This window comes from Ursus americanus, chromosome 29, assembly GCF_024610735.1.
Source record: "Ursus americanus isolate L20-20 chromosome 29, mUrsAme1.1.p, whole genome shotgun sequence".
NCBI classification, from domain to species: Eukaryota; Metazoa; Chordata; class Mammalia; order Carnivora; family Ursidae; genus Ursus; species Ursus americanus.
In genome coordinates this window covers 29,502,998-29,514,321 of record NC_142155.1, presented here as the reverse complement: position 1 = coordinate 29,514,321, position 11,324 = coordinate 29,502,998, and positions in this window count along the sequence as shown.

The following is an 11,324-nucleotide window of genomic DNA, read 5'->3' as shown; positions in this document are numbered from 1 at the left end:
GCGCTATGTTTGTTTTCCTGAATGGACTGGTTTCAGTAGTGTTTGCTAAAAACACAGCCCATTTCTCCATTAGAGTAAAAGTGAAAAAAAAAAAAACCTCAAAGAATGTTCTTTCTCTTCCCTTCAGAAGTGCATGAAGGTAAAGGTCCTTTTCTAAGCGACCTACTCCCCTCCCAGGCCCAGAAGAATGACGTTTGATTGCTCATTCCGAAGCTTGCATGACTACCAGTGTTAACAAAGGTCACAAAAGTGTTCAGCCCTTTACGAATGAGCCAGTTATTTATTTTTCCTGTGTCATGTGTGCACTCTGAGAATGGAGTATGTGTGGTAGAATTTATTGTGCATAATGACTTCAAATCTAGTCAAATCCTCGGATTTAGCTTCAACTAACTACAAAGAAAGGATCTATCCCAAGAGCTATGGGATATATTCAGGAGGAGGAAAGGCCCCAACTAAGAGAACACAGAATGAGTTGATATGTCAATTCATAAGATGAAAATAAAAAGGAGACCATGTTTTATTCCTTATCCTAAAACTAAAGGTAACTGTGATATTTCAGTGTTTTCTGAAAATGACACTGTCCTCATCCTCTCGTGCTCTCCACCTCTTCCACACAGACTTTTTCCTTCTAACACATGGAAGGAAGTAAAGTACGCAGCTCTTTCTCCTTGTGTAGTCTCCCAAGCCCTTCAGGAAAAGATCACGCCCTCCGTAGCGTTACCTTCAGTGTCTGCCCTTTTTTTTTCTTCTAGGAATATGAAACCTTTTGTGATTTCTCCACAACATACTCTCAGCAGCCCTAGGAATATAAATCATTGTTCTCTCCCTCTTTTCACTTTTTTTCTCCCCCTCACGCCTTCATGCTTTCCGATACCCAATAAAGGATTTTTACTGATGTGTTTGTTCTTCCTTTGTTCGCTGGCAGGTCTCCCCTGTGCCCAGGATCCAGAGAAAAGGGCAGAGAATGGAGTATTTCCTAGTCTCAGTGACGCGCCTTTTGAGTCCTCCACTAGGGGAGGAAGAACCGCACTTATCTCCCCATTCAGGAAATTCAGCCTGGAAGCCTGGCTTCCTGTGAGTGTGTCCTCACTCTCCTCAGAGGGCATTCAACCTTCCTGATGTTCTTGTCTGGCTGTGGATTGTGGGAGGGAAGGTTGGGGAAGCGAAGATTGGAGCCTGTGCTGTCTGACGTGGCTGCACATCCCGTGAAGGATGTAGGTAGACGCAGCAGAAGGCCACCAACAACGAATTCTGTGGTCAGTGTTTTAGTGGTTAAATGATGACATTTCTTGCTAGGGCTAAAGCAACGGTTGACAGAAAGACGTTAACCAAAGTAAAATAATGTGGTAGATATCAGAAGGCATCTCGGTAACCTCCCTCTTACCGGTGTTTCAGTGATTCTTGGATCTTGACTCGTTTGGGACCAGAAAGAACAAGGGGGATTTGGAGCGAGAGAGTTTCTGAGCTTAAATCTCATTTTTGTTATTTTCCAGGTAAGTTGGTCTCTAGTTCCTCATCTATAGAACTGAGAGGATAATAATGAGGAAGAGTAAGTGCCATTCTCTGTTAAAGAATCTCACGTTGAGTCATATCAACGGGACACAGAAGATTTGTCATAGGCTTGTTGAGCCTAAATGGGGTTGCTCTTTAATAAGCTGACTTGAGTGGACTCTTTGTGGGTAAGGTGGAGACGATAACAACGAACATCCAGCGTGGCACGAGGGAAACGTACCTGCATCTAGGCTCGTGTCCGACCAGGAGGCAGAGCTGTGTCTGAAAGGGGTGAGAGTGCGCGTGTGTGGGCACGCGCATTGCGCTTGTGCACACGCACACCTTGTCCTGGACTCCCTGTGACCACTCCTCCTCTTGGGAATGTCATAAGATAACCGAGCACATGTATACTGTGCTTTAGTTCATCCAGAAGAAGCATTTGCAAAGAAAAGGCTGGACTTCAGTAATGAAGTCTCACCTCTTGGTGGTTGACGTTGGCCCTGCCGAGGTAGAGATGATGTCAGATCTTGAACAAATTTGCTCATTGCCCACATACTGCTATGTATTTTTGCACATGAAACTGGTTCATCAGCTGCACTGGAGAGGGAATCCCAGAGTTAATACATTGAATTGGGACTTCATGGCACTACTGGGCCTGGCATGGAGATGGGAGGAGGAAGGGGGTGTGCGTGGGGCGGGGGTTAACACGTCTCTTAGAGTTACCTTTGGGGTCAGCATCACAACCTTCTGAATACCTTCTATGATGACAAAATCGGCAGTTTTGAGAGGGGTGTGAAGCTTTTGAGAAAATAAAATTCTTCCAGACGACTTTTATGGATTTAAGTAGGCATATAAAACAAGGCAGCTTTTATTTTGAAAATTAGGTATAACTCTAAAGTTCTAAACTTATAAGATCTATTCCGCCTGTATTTCATACCTAGGTCAATCTCATAGAAAATTTCCAAACTTTGTGTGAATTTTTTCTGGTTTGTAGCTCTTTTTTTTTTTTTTTTTCTTTTTGGTGCAAAATTGGTGGTTTATTAAAGCACGGGGACAGGACCCTTGGGCAGAAAGAGCTGCTGCACCGGGGTTGTGAGGGCTCTTTATATACCATGGGGTTGGGGGAGGTAAGGAAAAAGGGAGGTTGAGAAAATACTTTCATATGTTAAAGAAGATTCACAAGATACCGGAGGCCTTGCCATTGTCAAGTTAAAGCTGTTTTTCCCTCTAGCAAGGCTTTAACATTAAGATGGTTGGGAACTTCCTGGAGGCTGCAGATTATAAGGGCATTTAATTCTATCTACATTCCCTTCTGGAAGCTAGGTTAGCGATAGAAATGCTTCGTTCTTGAAAACTGCTAAGACATTTGCAAACTGAGGGTGTTAGCTCTTCTGTATTATTCTTTTTAAAAGCTTTCTTTTGCTGGGGGATTTTTTTCTTTCGTCAAATCAAGGGTCATTAAATCTTTCTATAGGATAATGAATAAGAAAAAGAAATATGCATAATGGGTCCCTCTCCTTCATGTCCTCCTCTGGTCTTTCCCCTCCTTTTTATTTTTATTTTTTTAAAGATTTTATTTATTTATTTGACAGAGACAGAGCACAAGCATGGGGAGCAGCAGGCAGAGAGAGAGAGAGAAGCAGGCTCCTCACTGAGCAGGGAGAGCCCCATATGGGGCTCAATTCCAGGACCCCGGGATCACAACCCAAGCCGAAGGCAGAGCTTAACTGACTGAACCACCCAGGGGCCAGCTCCCCCCCCCCCCACCTTTTAAACAAGTATTTTCTAATCCATCCAGATAGATGTCCTAATATGAATATTTTGCTTGATTAAATCCCTGGCGCATTGACCTTCATACTCTTAAAATTTAGGGAAGGAAGGAGAAAGAAAATTTAACACCTATAGTGTACAGGCACTCAACAAGCTGCTTTACGGACTTCATCTGAGCCTTCCAGTGACCCTGGATCTTTCCAATTTTACAAATAGAGATAAGATAGCCTGTCCTAGGTGGCCAGTAGCAGAACTGAGATCTGCAGCTTTGTCTATGGTTCCTGAAGACTGTACCTTTCCTCCCAGTGCACTGCTTCCGTGCAGTAACAATGTCATATGGAATCCATGCTTCATTATTAACACGGTCATTATAAATGTCATTAATAGCCACCATTTGTCGGATGACTAGCAAATACCAGGCAGTATGCTAAAAACTTCCAGCTTCTCTGGGCGCCTGGGCGGCTCAATCCGACTCTTGGTTTCAGCGCAGGTCATGATCTCATGGGTTGTAGGATCAGGCCCGGCCTCCGGCTTTGTGCTCAGCGAGGAGTCTGCTTGGAGATTCTCTACCTCTGTCCCTCCCCACACTTGTGCCTGCACCTGCTGTCTCTCTCTCTCTCTCAAATAAATAAATACATCTTAAAAAAACAAAACAAAACAGAAGGAGGAATGAACCATGAGAGACTATGGACTCTGGGAAACAAACTGAGGGCTTCAGAGGGGAGGGGTTGGGGGACTGGGATAGGCTGGTGATGGGTAGTGAGGAGGGCACGTATTGCATGGTGCACTGGGTGTTATACGCAAGTAATGAATCATGGAACTTCACATCAAAAACTAGGGATGTACTGTATGGTGACTAACATAATATAATAAAAAATATTATTATAATAAAAAACAAAAAACGAACTTTCAGCTTCTCTCTAATGTGCTCCCAGCAGTAACTTTACATGGAGTTAGTACCTTTGCTTACAGATGAAATAACGGAGGTTTGGGAATATAACAAGTTAATACAATTAGCAAGTGTTAAGAGCCAGGCCTCAAACCCTTTCTTTCTTAACAGTGATGTTACATTATCCAGAATCCCACCATACGGCGTTAAACACTTCTCTGCTCAGAAGTGTTAGCAATAGAAAATAAAACTGAAAAAAAAAAAAAATCCTCATTCTCATGACCTACACTCCCACATAAGGGGAGGTTCCAGAGTCTGAGAATGCTAATCTCCAGCCTCAGTCTGGAACATTCCCTCTCTGAGTTCTCGAAGTCAGTGGTTCCCAAATCTGCATGTGCATCAGAGTCACCTGCGGGCTTGTCAAAACAGAAGGCCCTGCGCCCCACTCCAGAGTGCTTTAGGAGGTTGGGGGTGGCATGTCTAACAAACTCCTGGTCATGCTGATGCTTGGAGAATGACTGCTCTGGTCTGAGAGAAAGCAGGGCTTGGGCACTTCCTGCCATGGCAGACTTCAACGTGCACACAATTGTTGATGTAAGTTCTGGAAATGATTCTGTAAATGCAACTTGATTTTTATTCCTTTTTAAAATTGATGGGGAGGAAGGCCACATAACATTGCCCACGATCAAGTGAAGCAGAGGACAGGTGGTACTGGCTCCCGGACCCACGCAACTTCGGGGAAACAAACCCACATTATCGCCAGGGCCCGCGAAGCTCTCATGCCTCAGAGAGTTGTCCTTGGCCGTGCCCAAAAGCACATTGTCATGGAATTCACAGCTGCCCTGCTCATGCCCTGTTGGGGGACATGGCTGACATCTAAGAACCAGGAAACCTTATCCACAAAAGCAATGTGTCCCTTGGCAACACATCACACTGGGGCGCTCCCCTGCTCTGGTTTGAAGCATCAGGTCAGAATTCCAAAGGGGTGTTGCCTCCATCTGGTAGGCATAAATGTAGCTGTTGGCAATGCTTTATCTATGATTCCTACCCAGCAAGATAAGGTCCTGCCAAACCCACTTGGGCTGGTACTCTTTGGTGATAAATTTCTCTTCTCTTGGCGTGTGACCTATGAAGAGACACAGAATCAGAGAAAGGCCGGACTGGCAGGGTTCTCTAAGCTTATCTAATGAAAGCAGCTCTGTGGTTTTACTGATGGGAAACTGAAGCTCGGAGAAATGCCCAAGGCAACTGGAGGCTAGGCCTCACAAGGACCCCTTCCCAGAGACAACCCTCCACGTTCGCCCCAGGACACCATCAAGAAAATGTAACTAGCACAGTTGTTTGGCATCAAGCCAGGTGAAACGTAGACCCATTCTGGGAAAATTCGTTGTCATCTCTGAACAGGGGACTCTACCCCCATCGCTTATGGTTTTGGTTGTTTCTCAAGTCCCAGCCCTTCCCCCAACTTCGCTCAAGTGATCAGAAGAATCTGGAGTCAAGTATCTGGAAAAATAACATCATGGTACCTTGGTACCACGGTATCCTTTTAAAAGAGAGCCTCGGGGGCCCAATATTTATCCCAAAGGGGTAAATCTCTGTTCATAAACTATCAGGTGCCATTGCTGCTTGTGTGGACGGAGGCCGAGAGGTTTTCTGAACAAAGGAAGTGAGGCAGAGTAGGGCACCTTGGAGCAGAATCTACTGTCCCCGTGTTCTCACCACAGGCAGGTTACCCAAACCCTGAGCCCCTACTTCCTTCTACAGAGGGGAAAATGATATATAACTTGCTGTGTGGTTTTGAGGATCTAAGGAAGTCATCTATGCTGCGTGTAGCACAGAAACAGGGATATCGAAGGCTCGATAGTTTCTGCTCTCTCTTCCACCCTTCCTTCATATCCCACCGAGTGCTAAGGCGAACGCTGGCGCTAAGCTGAGGGCCGAGGAGTGCCCTGCCAGCCACCCGATCCTTCCTGAGGAAGCTCCGAGGGCTGAGTAAATTCCAGCTCTAAATACAGCAGTTTGATATTGCTGTTATTTTGTCCCCTCTACCCCTAAGACGTTGGGTACAAAATGGAACCTGAAAAGAGTAGATAACTCAGTCAGGGAGTGTGTGGCTCGTATCTGACAAAGCTACAGAATTTACTAAATGACTTCCTCCCAAAGGAAGAGAGGAATCCAAAAAAATCCAGAACATTCCCAATCTATTTTGTACCATGTGCTTGAATTAACTCTATATTTGCCCAAAGCACCCAAGGATATCCCATTGATGCAGCCCAAATTTAAATAAAACACGGCCTTCCTAGCAGGTAGAAATCTCGAGCCAACCGTGGCTAATTCCTGCTTGGCGGAGAAGCAGGCAGCCTTCACTATTCACCAGCGCCCTCGGGCATGAACCCAGGAAATGGAGGTATTGTTTGCCGTGTCGAAACAGAGCTATTATGTTCTTAGCTCCCTAATCTCTTTTACTGTACGAAACACAGCAGAAACACTGCAAATCGTTCCTAATTAGGGCAGTTGGATTAAAACGCCTTTTATTCCCCCAGATGCCAGAGAGCGTGTCAGGTGTGTTTAAGCTTTGAGCAATTTGTCCGGGATTATTTCTTGGTCAGAGTCCGCCCCCTGAAGTTTGATATAGGCAAGTACAGCACAGCCCCGCTGCCTTCTTCACAAAAGACAAATTGTCTTTCCACTTAAGAATCACTTGAAAGGACACAGATTTGGGCATCTTGCCAAAATCTGCATCAGTGTGAAAAACCTTCTAGGTGCTCCAGAATGACTATTCCTCAGCCCCTTTATTTGTTCTGAAAGCAACAGGAAAAATTTGGAGAAAATAAGATGGGAATGAGCAAGTCGGGGTCTTTATCTTCCTTGACTCTTGAATCCTTGAAATCTCTCTTGAAATGCTTTTCTTTTTCTTTTTTTTTTATGATTTTTTATTATGTTATGTTAGTCACCATACAGTACATCCTTAGTTTTTGATGTAATGTTCCATGATTCATTGTTTGCGTATAACACCCAGTGCACCATGCAATATGTGCCCTCCTTGATACCCATCACCAGCCTAGCCCAATCCCCCACTCCCCTTCCCTCTGAAGCCCTCAGTTTGTTTCCCAGAGTCCATAGTCTTTTCTTAGCTCCTGGGATGGCACGTTCTCCTGGTTTCCCCCCTACTTAACAGGCTGCTCCTTCTCATTCCCCTTTCCTAGGTCTTCCTCTTCTCCCTACCTCTAGACGATGAGATGCCCAGGCTCAGTGCTTGGACCTCCTCACTTCTGCACTGTACTCACTAGGTTATTTCATCTGGTCCCATAGCTTTAAGCACCATCTTTAGCCCAATAGACTAGTATACACAGTGGCCAACTTGACATCTCAAATTGGAGGTCTCATAGGCATCTCAAAGACCCGGAGTAGCTAGCCAAACCCACATGAGCTTGGACAGCCCTGGGGCCTCTGAGTTCAAGGAAATGAATCAAGGGGACTTCCAACTTTAAGAGAGCCCATGCCCTCTCCAATTTAGACACACACACTCATGCACATTTATTTATATTTAACCATGGTTACGTGGATAAGACTCAAAAAACTATAATTCCTGCTTCTCAGAGAAAATCTCTGTTAACTGTTTTAGCTCATTCTTGTGATAGTTATTTCCATATTTCTAAGTATCATGATTATAGGTTGCTTCTTGGTTTCTCAGTTTTATTGATTTCCAAACACAAGGCAAGAAGATTTAGATCTCTTCTGCTGTCCCCCCAAATAGACATGTTATTCTCCACCTTCCCAAACATTTATATTGTTATTATCTCGGGTATAAAAAAATCACTTTGCATGATTGGTATCCTGTATACTCTATTCATAGTTGAGCTGGGTAGTAGGTTTAATTACTTTTTCTTTTCTGCACATTTTGTTTCTGTTAGATGTAACACTTGCTTTTTTTTTTTTCTTTTTCACTTGTTCGGCTTTCTGTGTTCTCATCAAAATTCATCCCAACCCATCCCCAGGTATGTAAATCTCTTCTAAATAACACTCGGATCTAGTAGGTGTCCTATTATCTGGGGCGCCTGGGTGGCACAGCGGTTAAGCGTCTGCCTTCGGCTCAGGGCGTGATCCCGGCGTTATGGGATCGAGCCCCACATCAGGCTCCTCCGCTGTGAGCCTGCTTCTTCCTCTCCCACTCCCCCTGCTTGTGTTCCCTCTCTCGCTGGCTGTCTCTATCTCTGTCGAATAAATAAATAAAATCTTAAAAAAAAAAAAAGTGCCCTATTATCTTCACCCCCTTGAGCAATCTCCCTTCACATCCAGCCTGGATCCGCCCCGAGCCGTTGTCCAGGTAGCAACTCCTTTTACCCCCACCCTGGATGCTCCCCCTGCTCTCTCTTCCAATGCACATTTGCACCTTTCGTTTCTGGGGTCCCAAGTCTTTTTCTTCTGGTTTATTGCCACATTTGGTATAGTGTATTTCCCAATAGCTTTTGGGAAAGGAAGAATTGCAGGAAATTTTATGGAGAATTTCTATGTCTGAAGAGATCTTCTTTCTTCCTTGCACTTAATTGTTCCTGGGTTGCAATAACTTTTTCTCAATATTTTGAAACCATTATCCCCTGTTATCTTAGCTGACAATGGAACTGGGAAGAGTGTGATAATATTCTGATTCTGACCTTTTACATGAAGCCTTTTTTTTCCCCCTCTAAAAATGTTTGGATCTTCTTTTTTTCTTCTGTGCCCTGAAATTTCACAATGATGCTGTCTTAGCTGGTTCAGCCGCTTGAATGCCTTATAAACACACACTTATTTCCCATAGTTCTGAAGGCTGTAAGTCCAAGATCAGGACGCCAGTATTGTCAGGTTCTGGCAAAGGCCCTCTTCTGAGATGCAGACTGCCAACTTCGGGCTTTGTCCACACTTGATGGAAGGGGCTAGGGAGCTCTGTGGCGTCTTTTGTAAGAGCACTATTCCCGGGGCACCTGGGTGCCTCAGTTGGTTAAGCATCTTCTTAGGCTGGCTCAGGTCATGATCCCATGGTCTTGGGATGGATAGCCCTGCCTCAGGCTCCCTGCTCAGCGGGAAATCTGCTTCTTCCTCTCCCTTTGCCCCTCCCCCTGCTCATGCTGTCTCTCTCAAATAAATAAAATCTTAAAAAAAAAAAAAAAGCTCTAATCCCATTTCAAAGATCCCACCCTCATGACCCAAATACTTCCCAAGGGTCCCACTTCCTACTACTATCAGCTGGGGGGTTAGGTAGTAACACATAAATTTGGAGGGGCACAAACATAAGTGTGGGTCTATTTTCCCCTATCTTCCCCTTGAGTGTGGCCAGGACCCGTGACTACTTGACAATAGAATATGGTCAAAATATGTGATGTCACTCCCCTGATTACCTCCTGTCATATTCTGTCTTAAAAGCAGACTGGAGTAAGAGACTCTTCTTGCAGACTTAAGGGCGTACGTGGCCACATTGGAGAATCCCATGCGGCAGGGAAGTAAAGATGGCCTCTAGGGTCTCAGGGTAGCCTCTGGCCAACAGCCAGCAAAAAGTCAAGGTTCTCATTCCCACAACTACAAGGACATGAATTCTGTCAACAACCTGAAATTGGAATTCCCCAGTCAAGCCCCTCGTTGAAAATGCAGCCCATGATTACAGTCTTGTGAGACCCTGAGCAGAACACCCAAGTTAGCTGCACCCGGACTCCCGGTCCATTGAAACTATGAGATAATAAATGTGTATATATTGTTTTAAGCTCCTAAGCGTGTAGCAGTTTTTTTTAATTCAGCAATAACAACTATTACAATGTCTTACTCTTTCTGACTCTTTTATTGTTTTTAGTAGCATTTGGGTAAGGAGCTGAGGTGAATGTTGTATGTAATCAATGGGTTAGACAAACACGGCATATGACATGGTCAAGCGCATTTTTTTTTTTTTTTTGTCTTTCATCATCCTTATAAAATTCATTCAGTGGGGAAAGCTTTTCCTTCCCACCGGATACGTTCCGGACGTTACTCCAACACGCTCCAGCAACAGCAGCGCTGTGGTCACTTTCAAGGGCTACCACGCTCTCAGTTCGGTGATTAGGATGCCCACTCCGCTGTGACAGCAATAACTACAAATCATTCGGCATTAAATTTCTCTTCTCCCCCAACTGAGTCCTGCTTTGTGATGGCTGCTTGCACTGGCACATCTGTGCTGAGGGACAGTTTTGCTTAGTCTTTCTTATTCTCCTTCCAGCCCATCGTGAGCACTGAGGTTTCTGACCTCCTTTCCCTCAAGCCCAGGGAAGAGAGGTTTGTATTACAAGATGGCGTTGCCTTTACATGGACTCAGGTCTCTCTGGATAATAAGCGGAGGTGCACTCAGGAACTCCATAAATTCCATATCCCTGACCTCTCTCACATGTAATTTCTTTACCTCGTGCAAATTCATCTGTATTCCAGGTGCTCACATGTGACTCCTTCCTCATCCCCTAATCTGGCTTCCTCTCCAGCTTCTTGCTGCTCTTCCTCCCCACTTTGGGTAGTCCTATCACACAGTACCCAAGACAAACCCACATTGGCCATCCCTTGCTTGCCTGTCTCACCATGTACCACGTGTACGGGAAGCACACAGACATGCTTCACCCTGCCAGACCCTAGGCGTGGAGGCTGGTCTCAATGCAGAGACCATTTAGGGCCCCACTACCAGAGCTGCGGCCACAGCTTCAGGCAAGAATCAGAACCCCTCTTCTCTCCTCCCGGTCAGCTGTGTGATCTAATAGAAAGCTGAGAAATCTTTCCTTAGGTTTGAGGTCAAGGGACAAGCATCTCTTCTCTCACCTTTTGGAGAGATGAGGAGGTTCATGGAGTAGCTTTCTCCAAGGAAATGCTCAAAAATTTCTCTTTTGATTTGTATACCTCTGTGGAGTTTGAGACCATCTACTGGTCCCTCGTTATTTTCTTTGAACATCTCACTTTAGTATTTCACGTGTGCTACATCTTGGTGCCACATGGAACCTCATATTTTCGTTTGCTGTATGAATGCCTATTTAATCTGCCACCACTAACCAGAAGTTCCCCGTTGCTCTCTTTATTTGAACATTATGAAGGTTATTCATGTCGGGAGGCCAACAGATACTTGTAGCTCTCAAAGTGGCCCATTCAGAAATCTGTTCTCTGTCCTACTAGAATATGCCTACTGAATGGTCAA